Raw genomic sequence first — 15636 nt, 5'->3', positions numbered from 1 at the left:
GATCCTTATCCCCCTGTATCTTGTGACCAGGATACTCAGAGTTCTGCCCTTTATAGTTACATGCGTGATTCTTCAACCCCTTACTCAAGTGCACCTTAAGATCAACTTGGTTTTACTGAACTTGACAAATGCTTAATAAATGAAGGACAAAGAGGGGGAAAAGATGAAGCAGAAGCAGCAGCAGGGCAGGGAAATGTTAATGATAAGGACAATGACAACAGTGATGGTCGCCGCCATGGGACTGTGCTCTTACTTACATCGTTGAATGCAAAGAGCTGTACCCTACTAACCACGTGTTGCGTTTCTGAACAATAAATGTACAGGGGTATCTTCCCCATCTCTCTCTCTCTCTCTCTCTCTCTCTCTCTCTCTCTCTCTCTGCATAGGCACTCCTGCTGTCCCCATATTATGTGAAAAGTCACCCTCCCATTCAAACATAATCTAAATAAACAGGGAGCTAAGTGGCTCCTGCCACCAGTTTAAATTAATTAGTCCCAACTTCGATGCTGATTGGGATCAAGATAATGATGCACGCTTGAAGCTGGTCCAAAACACATATTAGTCACTTTAATCTGATTTGGAGAAACAAGCAAAGACCCCTACACAGAGAGAAGAACACCAGGATTGGGGGGATGATGGGGGAGCAGCAGAGGGGCACGGACCATCTGCAAAGTGACTGAGACTCATACAAGAAGAAAACCAGAATTCCCACCCAGATTAGAATAAACAAATTAAGGCTGATTTTCACAATACCTAGAATAGGTTTTTCTAAACAGCTGCTTACAACCCATTAGCAAGTTGTGAAATCAATTTGGTAGATAGAGACCAGAATTTTTTGTAACAAAAATTGAACAGAAATTAGAAAGCATTGCAATAGTGTTTTGTAAAATGTGTAATCCAGCTTTATCTTTAATATGCATGCGTATGTGTGTATGTGCACTCAGTCATGATATAAACTCAACTGCTGAGAGTCAAAAATGTTTTTAAAATACTCAAATAGAACGTTTGCGTTTATATAATCTCTGGGGACTAAGATTTTCCATTTTTTACTATGCCACACTCATAAAATAGGAGAATGTTTGTTCTTGCCACCTGTTGTGCACAATAGTTCAGTTCTTCAAGCTCAAAAAAGCCTATAGAAAATATCATTTGGGGCTTCCCTGGTGGCGCAGTGGTTGAGAGTCCGCCTGCCGATGCAGGGGACACGGGTTCGTGCTCCGGTCCGGGAAGATCCCACATGCCGCGGAGCGGCTGGGCCCGTGAGCCATGGCCGCTGAGCCTGCACATCCGGAGCCTGTGCTCCGCAACGGGAGAGACCACAACAGTGAGAGGCCCACACACCGCAAAATATATATATATATATATATATATATATATGTATCATTCGGCACACTTTTCCCTTACCACTTTCCTATTCCCATAGAGGAAGGTGAGAGTCACTCTAGAAAACCACCTACACTTTTTCTTGCTACTGGTTGTCCCTCCATATATTTCTCTCTCTTGTCAGTCCCTGACCTCAAGTTACAAGTCCAAAAGCTCTGGCTCTCTTGGTGGTTATTTGCTTATAAGCACTGAACTATCACTTAAGGAGAGTGAACAAGCACACTGGATTTTCACCCAGAGTGTAACACCACTTATCAATCACAACAAAAGTGAAGATTCAGAACTTGGTTTGAAATAGCTCCTCAACCTATCCCCTCTAGACCAGAAATGCTTTTCCTCAAGTTCTTTTTACGGCACATTTTTCTCAGTACCTGCTCTCCAAACGCCAAGTATCATCCCACATCTAATATCTAGCTTTGTCTGAGATTACCCCTACCTTCCTTTATCCCCTCTGCACATTTCTCTTCAAACTCAAGGTTATTTTTTAGTTCAGTCAATAATTCTTCCATAAATGCCTAAAAAAGAAACAAAAACTAGAGCAATCTTATTTTCAATGGCATCCATGCTGCATGGTAGCCACAAAGGCCCATCCGGCTTTCATAGATGAGCAAGGCACCCAGCTGTCACACGTTCGAGTGGAAAAGGTCTACGTGGGACACCCACTCAAATCAGCCCTTAAAAACCTACCGAAAGAGGACTTTACTTTGGATTCTGTCCATTTTCCCAAGAGGTCATCCACCTCTCACATCAGCACTGTCTACCACACTATTTTCACGGTCAACTGTTTGAGAACATATGCAACAGGAGAAAGTTAGTGTCGAGGAGTCAATTCACCAGTGTTTGAGTCCCAGCCACACACATGGTACTGCAGGAGTCCTGGCTCTGCAGGCTAGGAAAAATTAGTTGAGATATTTTTCCCCAAAAAAAGAGGTGGCATCCTGAACTCCAAAAACAATCAAAAAAAGGAACCAGGGCTTCCCTGGTGGCGCAGTGGTTGAGAGTCCGCCTGCCGATGCAGGGGACACGGGTTCGTGCCCCGGTCCGGGAAGATCCCACATGCCGCGGAGCGGCTGGTCCCGTGAGCCATGGCCGCTGAGCCTGCGTGTCCGGAGCCTGTGCTCCGCAACGGGAGAGGCCACAACAGTGAGAGGCCCGCACACCGCTAAAAAAACAAACAAACAAAAAAAAAAAAACAGTTCGTTCAACCTAGAGTGTCTTTTGTCCCTGGTTCCCAAACACACTTAAGGACTTGTGTCTGGCATCATCTTCTCTTGCGACCACCTCCCTGACTGTCTACAGTACTGGCTTCCTTTGCTCCTTTCACGTGCAACCATCCAATCATTCTCTCAGCAATTAAAAAACAATTTACTGACTGTGTACTCCGGGCCAGGTATTATATTAGGTGCAACAGATACACGGAAGACGAATACGACACAGTCCTTGCCCTCAAGGAGCCCAGTAAGAGAATTTGAAAAGTTTTAAATTGGTGAAGAGAAAAGAATTGTGCAGAACTTTAAAAATGGAGGAATGAATAACTTGAAGTCCTTGCCCTCAAAGAGATCAATCAAGTCCCAGAATGAGTAGTGAAGATGACCAAACCCTAAAAGAATGTCAAAAGGCAAAATCCAGGAAGCATTCTTGCTTGCAGTGACCAACCATTCTGAGCCCTGAAGGATCTGACTGTCCTCAAAAGTGGGAGAAAGAGGGATAGGGCAGCCAAGGTTTAGCCTTATGATGAGAGAGCTGAACTCCTGCAAATCCATCAGGGCACCTGTGCTAAATCGGACCCTCTGACCTAGCCCATCCTCCAAAAACAAACTTCACCTGCTGCATGACCCTCCACAAAATTTGGAAAGGCTAAAATGTAAAGTCACTTTCCCAGTCACAGAAATAAAGGTCAAATACCCAGAGCAAACAATGAAGCAATTCCAATGGGCAAAGTGGAATGTTGGTCAAAGACTGAAACCCAAAAATCAAACAACTGAGTGGCGGTGGCTCCGGAGAAAAAAGCTCTCCTGGATCACAGGAGAGTCTTTTAGACATACAAACAAGCTCAGATTTCCAGAAACACATACAAGAGCACAAGAATATTATTCAACTGTGCAGTCGGTTTGAATACTGGGGGTAGGGGGAAATATTTGTTTCAACTTCAAAAAGGAAGCTGCTGGGTCTCCTATTAATTTTGAGAGCATAAGTTCAAGTAAAACTACCTTCTATCTGAACCAAAGGCTGTGATGTGCCGACCACACCAACTCTTGACGAAGCTCTTTCACAAGGGGTCTTTAATTTGGGTCTCTATTTGTCCCAATAGACAAATCCTGGTTTGTAATTTCTGATTCTTAAACTAGCATGGCAAGCAAGAGCAGTCTACGGCCAAGTAGTAAAAAAGAAGAGGTAAGTATTCCATTTGGTTCTTTTAAGAGCTGGAGTTGGCCACAGAAAGAAACACAAAGTTTTCACTCCAAGAGATCAAAGAAAGCATTTTGTACCAGGAAACCCAATTCAAATCCTCATTTCCAGGAATAAAGCCGCAGTGCCCAATATTTGCTTGGGAAAATAAAACAGGAGACTATGTGGACTCCAATTAAAATCTCTGATGGTTTCATTTCAGAGCCTCGCCAGTTTAATGCCGCGAACGTTTTAGCCAGGCACCGCTTTAACGTAAATAGCGGCTTCCCAGTCTGAACGGTCACACTTACACTGGGTAAAACCGAAAGCGTTTTAACACTTCATGACAGCGTTCTTTGCCCCATCCTGAGCACTAGATATATAAGACAAGGTGATGCTGAGAAATGCCAGCTTCAGCCCAGCCCATGTCTCCCATAACCGCAGTCAGGAGAGACCACGCAACAGTCCATGCTATTATTCTAGTCACGATATTGGAAATGAGAGTGGAAGCAGGAGAAAATGGGTAGGGGGCAGGGGAGACATACCGCAATCTTATTCAGGTATGACAACAATCAGCTTACTTTAAAATTATCACCTGGGGTCTTGTCAATCAGCCAACAGTTCTTGCGTGCCTACTTCACACGGGCACCAAGCTAAGTCTACGTAGTGCAGTGACATACTCCCCAAGTAATCATTATGTTAATGGTTATGTGTTTAATTTCCTTTATCTTTTTATAAAAAAGTATGCATCGTGTATGTAGGTTATAAAGTCTAAAAATAAAATCAGCACCCATGAACACATCACTTAATCCAAAAACAAGAATATCACCCAATACTGTATCATCTACCTACCTCCCCCACCCCACCCAAATCCCCAGGTCCCCGCAACACACACACACACACACACACACACACACACACACACACACACACACACACACACGGAATTCATTGTCCTGAACTTGGGTTTCAATCTAAGTACGAATGCATTGGGCTTCCCTGGTGGCGCAGTGGTTAAGAATCCACCTGCTAACGCAGGAGACACGGGTTCGAGCCCTGGTCCGGGAAGATCCCACGTGCCGCGAAGCAACTAAGTCCATGCACCACAACCACCGAGCCTGCAATCTAGAGCCCGCGAGCCACAACTACTGAGCCCACACGCCACAACTAATGAAGCCCGCGCGCCTAGAGCCCGTGCTCCGCAACAAGCGAAGCCACCGCAATGAGAGGCCTGCGCACTGCAAGGAAGAGTAGCCCCCGCTCGCCGCAACTAGAAAAAAGAAAGCCCGTGTGCAGCAACAAAGACCCAACGCAGCCAAAAATAACTAACTAAATAAATAATTTTTTAAGAAAAAGTATGAATGCATCTTTAGAATTATTTCCTAATCATAACCAGTGAGTTGGCTTTCCAAATACAGCAGTGTTATATTGTTTCTTCTTAAAAGATGATGTCTTAAAGGGTTTTTTTTTAAGGTGAATCGTTGCTTTAAAGACAAATACTAACTAATTAATAGACTGAGACAGACTTATCTATGGTAAACTCATGAAGACAGTGTACAAACGAATGACCTTTGGCAAACACTGGCAAGAATGGCCGAGAACATGGGTTCCACAGTCCCACAAACTCCTGGTTCAAATCCCCCACTCCACCACTGACTAGCTCTACAGCTTAGGGCAACTTAATTTTGCCAAGCCTCTATTTCTTGTTGTAAAGGAATGAAATGATAATAAACCATATGGTTGTTGTGAAAATATAATGAAAAAGTGCGTGTAAAGAGCTGAGCACAGTGCCTGGCATGTTGTATCCAGTCCACCTCCTCCCCAAATCAACGTATCTCTCATTAAATTCACTCAAAACATATCAGAGGATTGTCCCACCATCAGTAGTTTACTTCTCCCTAATTTCTAACATGTAAAAATAAATCAAGAGTCAGGGATCCAACAGCAGAGCAAGCACAGAGGAGAGGTTCCAGTCCCAGCTCCTGTTTGCCTAAAGTACACTATTTACGCATCGATTCCATCTTCACCTCGTGATCTTGAATAGCAGGATCATTTTTCAAATCCATTTCTACCCCATCCCTCCCTCCCCCAGAAAGCTGGACTACTCAATCCAACCTTACCTAGAAGCCTATCACGATCATCACGGGACTAGTTCTGTGCAATCTAGGGTAAGATAGAGGCATAGTCTCTATTTACTGATTCAATCACTATTATCCGTTCTGTCGACAAATGCACAAAATTTGGTAAATCACTGCTTTGGAAACAAAACATTACAGTACTATTAACGGAATTAAGTTCCTCACTTCTGAAATTAATTCGCCACATTCCTGAATATGGCATACTCCTCCATCTTTACTCTGCATCCTTAGTATCCTTTTAAATTACTTAGAGGTAACAAGAAACTTATTCGGATTCAAATGATCACTCTCTTCCAAGGTACGAAAGTTGTAAAACTACTACCTATATCAAGTTTTATTTAAAACCACTCTCTCCATTTCAAGTAAAACTTACCCATACTTCTAGAAAAGGAGAGAATGAACCCATCCCAGCCCTTGATTTTTTTTTGCCATCTATGCAGAATTTATTGCAACATCATTCACCACCTTTGAGTATTTTCAGAAGGGGTGACGGTAGAAATGCGATTATCCAACACACAATGCAATCAGTCTAAGGCCTACACATCTCAGCCTCAAAAGACTTTTTTTTAATCCCAGGACAGAAAACAAAAACAACTGAATCACAAGAAAGGAGACTTGGTCTTAGAAGCCAGGTGATCCAAGTCCTGACCAGGCCTAAGATAACCTCCCAACCCCTGTGTCCCCATCAGTGACATGGTGCAGATCCATAATTCATACTCAAGCACACTGTAAAACTGGGTGGTGAGGCCAGTGTCTGAGGTCAGCACAAGTCTAGTGTCTGCTGGCTGCCCGAGCCCGGGCCCCCTGCCAGCCACCCACCTCCAGAGACAAGTGCCAGGACATACTATAGTGTTTCCATTTAAGGCTCGCCACTTGGATCAGCCCAGCTCTTGAAATTTCTTACCACCACCTTTCCAGGAAGAATTTTTTGGGGGGAAAAGGGAGGTGGTGTCTATTTTTTGCCACCGCCTTTCCTTGGGCTGTCAGAGCAGTCTGCATCTGTGGGACAGGATTCTTTAAAACCACTGGGTTAAGTCCGTGTCTAAATGCCAGGGCCTCTTTTCAAAAATATACAAAGTACGTATGAGATCAGTCCCTTTTCTCATCATCATCGAACTCCCACCTCACACACTTCAAAAAAGAAAGAAAGCCCAATAAAATTTACAAACCCATTGTATTACTTTGCTACCTCTCTCCCAAAGCCACATTAAGCACAACTTTTTAACCAAGACTTTTCTTTTCCTACTAAGTGGAATGTTTTCTTCGCTAAGTAGCTTCTTCTACAGTTTCTCTCCCATGCAAGGAGCGTTCAAAGCTCCCGGAGAAAAGAAGGGGAGTCTGGGGAGAGTGGGAGACTTATGTGGCACAAACTGGACAGAGCTGAGGCAGTCTAGAACCCGACGGAAGTTAGGGAGTCCGGCAGCCCCAGAGGCCCACATCTCTCCCCAGCGCACCCAAGGGTCTAGCCTCGCTGTTTTGGTGACCGTGTTGAAGAAAGGGTTTTAAACTTGGCAAAGTACCGTGCAACATCTGTAACCACATTTGCCTTCTGGGGATCGGAAGATGAATCCCACATTCCTGGCTTTCAAGCTTTTTGAAACTGCAGCTAGGAAGAACGGAGGGAGGGAGGGCGTTGAGCAGAGTTTATTGGCTGTCTTTCCAGCAGAAAATTCCTCTTGGAAGAGACGGATATTTTGAGGGTGGGGGTGATTCGCCCATCCCTTTACTCTCTACCAAGCTCAGCTAGGAAGGTGAGCCCCGTGGCCAGGCGGTCAGATCGATTTACAAGTCAGAGGCGCGCACCCTGAAGGAGTTCACTACATGCACACACGCGCGCACACACACACGCGCGCGCGCACACACACACACACACACACACACACACACACACACTGCAAACCAGAGACCACCGCACTCCGCGCCTCTGCCCTCTGCCACATCCCACCGGCAGTTCAGGCCCACAGCAAGACAGTTTTGTTCCGCGGCGGCTTCCCCCACCGAGAGTGAATCGGCTTGGGGGAGAAAGGAATGAAAGCGAGGGGGAGGCACCTCAGACGCCCACCCTCCCACCCCCAATTCCTGCCCCTTCTCCCGCTAGGCTCCCTCTTCCCTCGGTCCTCCCGGTTCCGGCAGACGCGGCCGACGACCTGCACTAACCTCTGGTCCCGCGGCGGCGGGGGGCCGAGCCGGGGGAGGCGGAGTGCGAGCCAGCCGGGCGCTGCAGGTCGGCGCGGCGCGGGGCGGGGCGGTGCAGCCGGCGAGGGAGCCCGGAACTCCGCGGGGCCGAGGGCCGGCGGCCGGCCCAGAGCGGCAGCGGCGGCGGCTGCGGCGAGCCGGTGCGGGGCGCCGGGGGCTTTCCAGCCCTGGGGCCGGCGCGGCTGGCCGAGGAGCAGCCTGGCAGCGGCGGCGGCAGCGGCAGCCACCCCGGGGAAAGAGCCGGAGGAGGGAGGGGAGGCGGGGTGAAGAGGAGGCGGAGAAGGAAGGGGAGGAGGGCGGGCGGAATAAACTTCCCGAGGCGCTGCGGCACGGGCTGGAAAGACGGCCGCGGGCGGGCCGGGTGGGGGCTGGCCCGGGGGGCGGCGGGGGCGGGGGGGGAGGACGGTCACTGGAGAGTAGAAAAGTTCCCCCAGCGCCGAGGGGGAGGCTGCGGCGGCGGCGGCTGCAAAGAGCAGGAGCCGGAGCGGGAGGAGCGGGAGGAGGAGGAGAAGGAAGTGGCTGCGGAGCGCTCGGCCAATGAGTGTCTGGAGCTGTGATTAACCAGGCAGCAACACATCATTTCCTCCCGGCGCGGATCCAGGGAGCCGGGAGGGAGAGGGAAGGCGGCGGGGCGGGGCAGTCCCCGCGCCCCCTGCAGGCGCCTAGCCGGGGGCGAGCCCGCCGAGCCCCGCCGAGCCTGGCCGAGCCGCCCCCGGCGCGCCTGGCGCTGTCTGGCCGGCGAGGAGGAGGCTGCGAGCGCGCCGCCCGCGGGGCTCCTCAGAGGCGGGGAGGCAGCGGGGCAGGCCCGAGCCAGGCTCCCGCGGCCAGGGTGGGAGGTGGAGAGGCTGCGCAGCGGGGTGAGTGCCCAGGTAGGCGCGGGCGGGGCCGCCTGGACAGCTCCCGGGGGCGCGCGGGGCGGGCGGGCCGGCGGGCTGCCTCCCGGGCCCGGGACTTCGGGCGGCGTGCGGCTGGAGTCCAGCTTGACAGACTTAGGCTGGATTCTCGGAGAGAAGCCTCGGGATTCTCATCCAGGCCATTTCTGACCTGTCTTCAGATCCCCTTCCACTTGGCTCATTTCCTCGTAAGGTCTGGGGTTATGCAAGAGCTTGCCATTTTTGCAGTCCGCCTCCTTAGTAATAAAAATATGCATTTGGGGCGGGGGGAGGGGGTTCTGCGGTAATCTGGCCCTGTCCTAGGCGCCATGAGAGCTTACAGTGGATAGGAAGGGACATTCCCCGCCACAGGGAGGCTGACAACCTCGGTCCTTAGATACACAAAACACACCAGTGTGCTAATATTATCCAGAGCATCAAAAAGGCATGTGAGGATCAAATTTTGCATGGTGCCTGCTGAGTGTAAGGAAAGTACCAAGCCATTTTCTCTGCCCTCTAGAAGTTTAGAATGCACAGTTCTATCACAAAGCCAAATAAAAGCGTGAAGCTAATAAATGGGAATACCATAAAGTATTTTTATCTCTACAGGTTCATTCATGCAGCAGGCATTTACAGGGTGACTGTCTGCAGTACTGCAAAAGGCTGCAAAGAAAATGGAAGATCCGGTCCCTGCAGGTCAGGAGTTTACAATCTAATTAGAAACACAAGGCAAATATACATGAAACCCCTAGAAAAGAATCCCCAGGTACTATACAAGCAAGAAGATGTAGAAGGCTGGGGGCATTTTTCCATAAGGGGAAGGGCTTTGTACCTGTATGACTGGTGGGAATCAGGAGAGGAAATTACAGGTCAGTCCAGCAAGAGTGCCTGTATGTATTCTGGCTCTGTAGAACAATGTGGCATGTACCTCAGTGTCACTTGGCTGAAGCATCAGCCCTGCCACTTACAAACTGTGTGACTTTGGGTCCATTTTGACCCTCTTTAAGAGGGAATATAGCCTGTCTCATGAAGTTTGTTGTGCGGTTCAAATGAGATTACACACATGTGGGAGCTTCTCAAGCTGCTGTGTGGAATATTCCTCAGTCGGGTCCATTTACAGCGTTCTCATGTTACTGACCTCTTCTTGGTAAGCTGCTTTGTAGTATCCTCTAGGCTGTAAGCTCCAGGAGGGCAGGAACCAAGTTTGGTTGTGTCCACCATGTATCATCATGCCTAGCAGAGTAGCACATGTGAGTACTCAATGAAGGTTTGCTGAGTAAGTCAATAAATGAACTAATGAATCCCGTTAAGCTTTTGACTGTTCCTTTTATCTCTAACTTCACAGTGGTCTTATTGTGTGGCTGGCTCAATGCAGAACCCTCTAACTCAATCCTCGTGTAAACTAAGTTGTATTCCAGGAGACTCTCTGGGAGGATTCTGGGTACTTCTTGCAGCCTTGTAACATAGATAAATTGATAGTGTGTGTGTGTGTGTGTGTGTGTGTGTGTGTATAAAACAGGAGGATACACAAGGATACAGCCCTTCACACAAGGCCCACCAAGGATACAGCCCAAATACAGACCTTTGGCTTGGATACCTTAATCCAGGGTTTCTCAACCTTGGTGCTATAGACATCTTTGGTTGGATAATTATTGTGGGGTGCTGTCCTGTGCAGTGTAAGAGGTTTTGCAGCATCCTTGACCTCTATCCATTACATGTAAATAGGACTCCCTCCACAGTCATGACAACCAAAAATGTCTCCAGACATTGCCAAATGTCTAGGGAGGTGGGAGGAAGCAAAATCACTGCCCATTGAGAACCACGACTTACCCCAACATCTAACCCACTGATTTAACTCTGGTGGAAAATCACACTAGTAAAGTAACTTGGAGGAAATACATCTTCTGTTATTCTCAGATTCCCAGATCTCTTCCATCGTATGTTTCAAGGAGCAGGACTCTTGTTAATTAATTGCCGGCTGCATTGTGAATTGGCAACTCTTCTGTTTTCTGCATATCCTCCTCCTTTACACCCAGATCAACATGTTCATTTCTAAAAGTCAACAGCTTTCAAAAACTATTAGGAAACAGAGTCTTGAGCAACCTAAGAGTCCTGTACAATATTTTCCTATAAAATAGGGGAAATTTATTCCATAAAATTTTGCAGATTGTGATACAGAATATAAATTATAATTTTTAGAAATGATTTCATTTAAAATATCTAAGCAACTACAGTGAGTGATTTTCTCTCATCTTAAAGCCATTTCTTTTTGGCTCCCAGAGTGTTTTCCTTTCATAATCATATAAAGGAACATGGCTTATTAAAATCTATAAAGCAAAATTCAGCTTAGTTATATATATCAACTTTTACAAGCAAATTCTTTAGAAGAATATTGGTGGGATGTTTGAGAGCTGGTGTTGATGAGAATCATGATGGATTGATGTGCTGCAGTTCAATTTCTAGAGGTTTCTGGAAGAAAAATAAAGATTAGTGGTTGATTTGGGCATGTAGAACCAAAAAAAATCCCTGCTCCCAGCAGGCAACAGTACCATGTTGACAATGCGAGCAGACGTTTTTGTTCAGCAAGACAATATCATCTGTCTTATTAAATAGTTATTTGAAGCATTGGTTTTATAGTTTTGTTCATATTTAGTTTTGGTTGTAAAGTTGTGTAATGGTTACAGGCATATGGAGATTAGTTTACATCTAGCTGAGGGGTCATTCACATTTAAGTTGAGCGTTGAAGGCTGGGTAGGCATCCAAACTGCTTAGAAAAAGCACACAGTTTGAGGGCTGGATGTGGTTTATGGTAAAGCAATTCTCCCATTTCTGTTTTGTTAGACTGGAACTAGGACACATACTCTTAGGGGATCTCCAAGTTCTCTGAAATTTGTTCTTTTGCTTCAGTTACAATATTTTTAAAAGGAATTAATACCATATTTTTTTTTTAAATGTTGAGCCTTCTTTTAATTTATTTATTTATTTTTTTAATTTTTGACTGTGTTGGGTCTTCGTTTCTGTGCGAGGGCTTTCTCTAGTTGTGGCAAGCGGGGGTCACTCTTCATCGCGGTGCGCGGGCCTCTCACTGTCGCGGCCTCTCCTGTTGCGGAGCACAGGCTCCAGACGCGCAGGCTCAGTAGTTGTGGCTCACGGGCCTAGTTGCTCCACGGCATGTGGGATCTTCCCAGACCAGGGCTCAAACCCGTGTCCCCTGCATTAGCAGGCAGATTCTCAACCACTGCGCCACCAGGGAAGCCCAATACCATATTAAAGTAATTAATATGATGCATATTCTGGATCATATAAATGTTTACCATGCAACCATGATTCCACTACCCTTTTTTTGCTATGTACCTATAAAGAACATGAAGTTTATTTAAATGAAATTTTATAAAAATTATTTAAGGCATCACTGAAGGTCCATGGAATTTTTTTCCTTTTGAAGGTGTCCATACATTACTCAAGTGTGAGAAATACTGACCAAGCTGCATCGTAACTATTCCTGGCGAATGATGAATTAAAAGACCCTGAGATCTAGAATTTAGTCCTAATACTGAGGCCCATAAGAAACCAATATTATGTTCCAAAGATTGAAATGACTGGATCAGAACAGTAAGAGGTGGAAGGGAAATCATAACCTGAAAGGGTCACTAAAAATCCTATCAGGACTGGCACCCTTTTCCTCAAAAGGTAAACATTTAACCAGGTAGGACAGACACTTGTTTATCTTCCAGTTAAACTTTCCCAGGTGTGTGAATGACTCGTTAATTGTTCATTTCATACAAGACTTTATTGGACATCCACCGTATTCAAAGAACTGTGGGAGCTACAGCCACTTCCCACTTGGGAAAGTTCATCCAGTGATTCCTGGCACAGCGGGTTACATGCAAACCAGTGTGCGGCTATGAGCCAACCATGTGATAAAAGAGGCATTACAAAACCATTGCAGAAAGGAAAGATTATTCATTAAACAATGTTGAGGCACTTGGATAAAATCCTGTTATTGCATCTTCTCACACCATTCCTGAAAATATTTCCAGAAGGAATAAAGAGTTAAACATATTTTTTAAATTATAAATTAACTCAAAGCAAATATAGGTAGATACCTTTGGATGAGGAAAGGACTTTTTTTTTTTTGGTTCCACCACAGGGCTTGCAGGATCCCAGACCAGGAATCGAATCCAGGCCCTCAGCAGTGAAAATGCCAATTCTTAACCACTGGACTGCCAGGGAATTCCCAGAAAGGACTTTCTAAATAAAAGCTATGGAAGAAATAAAAAAGATTGGTTGGCTTGACTATGTAAATTTTTTTCCTTAAAATGTCTTAGGGAACAAGCAAACAGATAAAACGGGGTGGGGGGAGCCAAGGAGTGAAGCTCCTTACAACATATACTCAAAAGGGTTAAAATCTTTAATATATTAAAAAAAAACTTACCAATCAACAAAATGGACCTTTTAATAGAAAGTTGGGTAGACGTCATAACAGACAAGGAAAAATAAATTTTACATATGAACATTAGGAAAAAGTTTACTCTAAAAATTAAAAGGGTAGTGCAAACAAAACTGAGATAAAATGTTTTACACAATCTGCCAGCAAGTGAGCATCTTATCTGTTGGTAAGATTGACTTTTAAAGGACATTCAGTTGCTGTGGAGAGTGTAAACTGGAAAGCAGTTTCTTGAAGATAATTAAATGATATGTATCAAATACCTTAAAAATATTTATAACCTGATACTTTAATCCCATTTCAGGAATTTATTCTATGAAAATAATAATCACACAAAGATTTATATAAAAGAATGACCATCATCTAATAATTTTGGAAATGCCAACAATAAAGCATAAGTTGAAAAAATAGGATACCAAGATAATATTCCAATTCCATGACCCTTATAAACACACGAATCCCTCACACTCACATATACACAAAGATGAAAGACTAGAAGGAAATTATTTCAGATGTGTGGTAATTATCTTTGAATCATGGATAGGGTTAACGTATTTTCTTCTTTACACATGTCTGTGTGTTGTAAATTTTCTATATTACTTTCATAAGCAGAAATAATCATTATAAAAATAGAAATGCATATATTTTTAAAGGGTCTGACGATCATGGAACAAACCTAACTGGTGAGGAATGTATATGGACTTATATGTGTGAAGCGGGAGTCAGGAATTAGAGAATAGAATTCAAATTAGGCATTTTTGTGCTCTGCTGGTAGGTCCATATCTTTCAGAAGAAAATTTCCCAGAGGCCTCAGAGCCTTGTCTCATTCTTTGCCTGCATCTCGGTCTCTTTGTGACTCATTTCCTTGCAACCTTGAGGGCTAGATGCCCATCAGCCCTGTCCTCGGTCTTGCACACATTCTGAAGCTGCTTGAGTCTCTAATTCGCTTAACTATGGTTAATTTTGCTACATTGTAGAGATGTGGATTTTTAAAAGCTACTCCCTGTTGGTGAATGCCCTCAGGACAACCAAATTAATTCCTTCCTCAAATTAAACAAATATATTTTGAATATAACTGTGTAGTTCTTGGTAGAATCCAGCCTTACAGTGGCTTTTTGTTTTTAAGGAACATTCCTTTGCCTGACTGGTCCCTCTGAACACTGGCATCATGAAGACATTTTCATGGATAAGAAATCAAATTAATTTTCCAAGTCCTAGTGTAGCCCTACTCTACCAATATCTAAAATCCAAAGGCTTCCTCTTTATTAACCTACTTTTGTTTAATGAAACTCCAGAGATCAGCTGCTAAGTAAGGTTAATTACATATAGCGGAGGACTAGCTATGTGACCTTAGGCAGGTAACTTCAGATTGCAGAGCCTAGCTTCAGCCTAGCTTCTCCTCAGGTGGAAAGTGAGGGGTGAATTGCATTTCAGAGGTCTCTTAGTTTCAAAATTCCACGACTCAAGTTAGAATTACTAAGAAGCTTATTATCTGCAATTGTTGATGCTGTGTTTGACATTTTGGGGGACGAAGAGCTTAAGATTCTCTAGGAACTAACAGAAGGCCAGTGGGACTGGAGTGAAAGGAGCATATGGTGAAGTGACCAGAGAAGACTGCGGTGGCCCAGCCCATTCATGCAGGTCTCACAAGAACAGAGCCAGGGAAGTGATTAAAGGGGTTTAAGCAAAGGAGTGAGTGACAATTTGCTCGATGTCATTTATCATTACACCCAAGACATCTGTACTCCTTTGTTAACAAGATTTTTCCCCTAATAATTATTTTGTTTAGGGCTTCCCTGGTGGCGCAGTGGTTGAGAGTCCGCCTGCCGATGCAGGGGACACGGATTCGTGCCCCGGTCCGGAAAGATCCCACATGCCGCGGAGCGGCTGGGCCCGTGAGCCATGGCCGCTGAGCCTGCGCGTCCGGAGCCTGTGCTCCGCAACGGGAGAGGCCACAACAGTGAGAGGCCCGCGGTACCAAAAAAAAAAAAAAAAAATTATTTTGTTTTAAAAAAAAAAGATACAAATTATGCAAATACAAAAGGATATATTGTATAACAAAAAGTAAATTCCAGAATCACCATTTTCCCAGCCACCCACCCTCTTAATGCTTCCTTACAGAAACATTGTAGACGTATGAAACTATACATGTGCACTCTTCTGTCCTTTGCTTCCTTTATCACCATATCAATAATACTAGGCCCTATTGTTA

At 45.2% G+C, this 15636-nt stretch overlaps 1 protein-coding gene and 1 long non-coding RNA gene across 5 annotated transcripts in view; both read right to left on the bottom strand.

Moving 5' to 3' along the window:
- The window catches only part of ACVR1 (activin A receptor type 1), a 126833-nt gene extending 118634 nt beyond the window's left edge, over nucleotides 1-8199 (bottom strand). For both annotated transcript variants that reach the window (XM_067741872.1, XM_067741870.1), the window contains exon 1: nucleotides 8067-8199. The gene's annotated coding sequence lies outside the window, so the exon portion shown is untranslated. The remainder of the gene's footprint in view (nucleotides 1-8066) is intronic.
- Nucleotides 8200-11187: 2988 nt separating this feature from the next.
- LOC137225866 (uncharacterized) overlaps nucleotides 11188-15636 on the bottom strand; it is a 102426-nt gene continuing 97977 nt past the window's right edge. For 2 of the 3 annotated variants that reach the window (XR_010944063.1, XR_010944062.1), the window contains 2 exons: nucleotides 13084-13239; nucleotides 11188-11446 (listed from right to left, as the gene is read on the bottom strand). This is a non-coding gene — a long non-coding RNA (uncharacterized lncRNA). Of the gene's footprint in view, nucleotides 11447-12904; nucleotides 13002-13083; nucleotides 13240-15636 lie in introns of those variants that run through there. The other variant, XR_010944064.1, reaches the window with a different exon arrangement.

Source organism: Pseudorca crassidens, chromosome 6 (assembly GCF_039906515.1).
Source record: "Pseudorca crassidens isolate mPseCra1 chromosome 6, mPseCra1.hap1, whole genome shotgun sequence".
In the NCBI taxonomy this organism is placed as follows: Eukaryota; Metazoa; Chordata; class Mammalia; order Artiodactyla; family Delphinidae; genus Pseudorca; species Pseudorca crassidens.
The sequence above is the reverse complement of the archived record's forward strand: the minus strand, read 5'-3'. Positions and strand labels throughout refer to the sequence as shown.